The sequence below is a fragment of the Candoia aspera genome, chromosome 17 (assembly GCF_035149785.1).
Source record: "Candoia aspera isolate rCanAsp1 chromosome 17, rCanAsp1.hap2, whole genome shotgun sequence".
Lineage (NCBI taxonomy): Eukaryota > Metazoa > Chordata > Lepidosauria > Squamata > Boidae > Candoia > Candoia aspera.
In genome coordinates this window covers 637490-640196 of record NC_086169.1, presented here as the reverse complement: position 1 = coordinate 640196, position 2707 = coordinate 637490, and positions in this window count along the sequence as shown.

Genomic DNA, 2707 nt, shown 5'->3' with positions numbered 1-2707 from the left:
GCAACGCCGCTCAGGGCGGGCGCCACTGCGCACGCGCCGCCGCCCCGCCTCCCGCGCGCCCGCCGCGCAGGCGCGGGCGCGGGCGCAGGCGCAGGGCCAGCCCCGCGCGAGGGGCGGGGGCAGAGGGCGGCGGCGGCGGCCGTGCGCGTGCGGCGTGGCTTGGACGGGGCACCACCCGGAAGGCTACAGGCCGCCCGTGCAGGAGTCGCGTTTGCCTGGCGGCGGCGGCGGCGGCAGCAGCAGCGGCCGATTTTGCACCCGAGGAAAGCGAGGGCGAGCGAAGCGTGTGCCAGCGGAGTCCATCAAGGAATGATCCACTCAACGAATAAATGCAGATGCACGTGCAAAGCATAAATCAACGCGTGCACCAAGGGGCGCCTCCTCGGGTTGCCACGCGCGTTTTGTGTCGTTGCCTCCCACCTTCCCCCCGCTGGGGCTGCAAACTTTGATCGATCAAGGTCGGGTCTCTCCGGAAGGGGCCGCGCCTCGTCTGCGCCCCGGGGCGGCTGCTGGAGCAGCCGCTCCGCCAGAGAGCGGTGTCCGAGCGGTGGCTCGGGAATCACCGGCCGGCCGTCGCGAAAATGCAGCTTCTGAGCCTTCCCGATGGGGGGAATCGGTCCGCTCGGGGGCGGGCTGGGGAGGAAAAGAAGGAAAAATGACTTCGGCTCTGACCAGTTTCGTCCTGGGACCTTTTCCTTCGGGAAGTTGCCGTGGCCGCGAGTTCCACAGACTCAGGGCCAGGCGGGGGCGTCCTGTGGCCCCTCCAGAAGGGTTGCCGCGTTGCTGACTTAGCAAGGGCAGTTCCTCAACAATCTCCCCCGCCCAAAGGGAAGTACTTCCGATTAGTGCTACAAAATGAGTTTTTAAACGTTTTTGACCCAAAGAATTTACATGCAGAAATCTTTTTGTGTTCGTCTTTTCGCTAAATATCTCAGAAAGCCTGCGAAGTAGGAGTTTCACGTTTCCTCTTGCAATTAGTGGGAAGAGCCTGGCATCTCTCTGAAGCTTCAAGGTTTTATTGCTGATTTAAGTCGTACGGGCCATTTAGCTGCCATTTAGCTGCCACACGGAATAAGATTCCCGGTTTTCCAGGAAAACTCTTTTGCTTCTCCTCTTTTCCATGACTCAGGGTTCTTTTAAAAAGCCCAGATCCTATTCCACTGGACAGCTCTTGACTCGCGAGCGTTCTCCTTTCTCAGTGATTAATTGGATGAGAAATGGCGTTTGTTGGCATTATCAATCCCAGAAGCGTTTGCCATCAAGGCAATTAATGCCTTCAAAGTGCTGTTGCTAACTTGATTTTTCTGCATCGCACCCAAATGCAACGGGGGGGGGTGGAGAAAGCGGGGGATCTACTTTAAGTCTGTCAAGATATCGCTGTCAAAACAAATTAGCAAGAGGAGAATCAAGATTTATGGTGAAGCCAAATGCTCACAGCCTATCCAAGCTTGAATAGCTAAGCCCTAACACTCATCCTAGGGGCCTGGGAATGGATTTTTTTCTGCCCCCCTCCTACCCCCAGTAAGTAAGAGAAACAAACTGGTCCCAGACCACTTTCCAATGGTGGATGAATCCAGCGTGTCAACACAATCAGGAAACCTGAGTATAGGGATGTAACCTTTCTTTTCTGTTCGTCCCAACAATCAAGGCATTATGGGGTGGATCTGCACACTGGATCTGGTAATGGAGGGGGCAGAGGGGAGCAGAGATGGCCATGGTAGGGAAGGGTGTGGGAATCTAGGGTTTTGTCCTCTGGACAGTAGCCAAGATAAGCCACAAGAAAGAGGCCTTTTGAGGCTGCTGCACCAGGCTTGCCTTTGAAAATTTGGAGCTGTTGGAGCAGGGCTGCGTCCCTTTTCCTTGGCTCAAGACATTTAAGCAAGGCAGGGTGTGGGGGGAAGGTGTGGTAGCTCCCTCCCAGGAAAGCTGCTGCTGTGATCAGAGAAAAACTGAGCTTAACCTGCATGCTAATAAAACTGCAGATTCTTTGGGGCCTTGCGAGACTGACATCCCTCTAAAGCAGTGTTTCTCAGCCTCGACAACTTCAAGATGTGGACTTCATCTCCCAGAATTTCCCAGCAGGCAGCACCTGCTTGGACCGAGGAGCCATTATGCAACGGGCTGCAAACGCACTTCCTTGCGTCGGTTTCAAATCTGCATCCTCTGTCCTGTTTTAATGAAAGCGAAGCGCTTGCTGAACGGGCCTTCAGAGCCATCTGCTGCAGAATAGCCAGCCACGATTATTCCCACCGAGACCTCCTTCCCACCGGACCAGATGGGGCGGGGAGACGCTGCCTCGTTCGCAGCCCCATCCACGGGAACCAGGACCTCCCACTACGCCCCGGCGAGGGGGTTCGTTCCCCGCAGAGCGTCGGGGGAGCAGGGAGGGTCAAAGGGGATTAAAATCACGGAAAGGCAGCAGCGGCCGAGTCCCTTCCGGAGGGCCTTGCGAAACCTCCTTTTTCACGGGAGAGCACATTGCCCGTCCTCCGCTCAAACGCTGCGCGGAAAGAGCAGGGAGGGAGACAAGCTGGTCTGGAGCTGAAACCAAGCCAAGAGCTGGTGGTCCTCTTTGGCCTTCCTCATCTCCTCCTCCTCCTCCTCCTCCTCCTCCTCCAAACTCACAACTCTCCGCTAATCCTCACTCTGTGGGCACCTGCCTTTCTTTATGATGCCCTCTGCACGTGGTCAGGTGCACTGCTCTGTG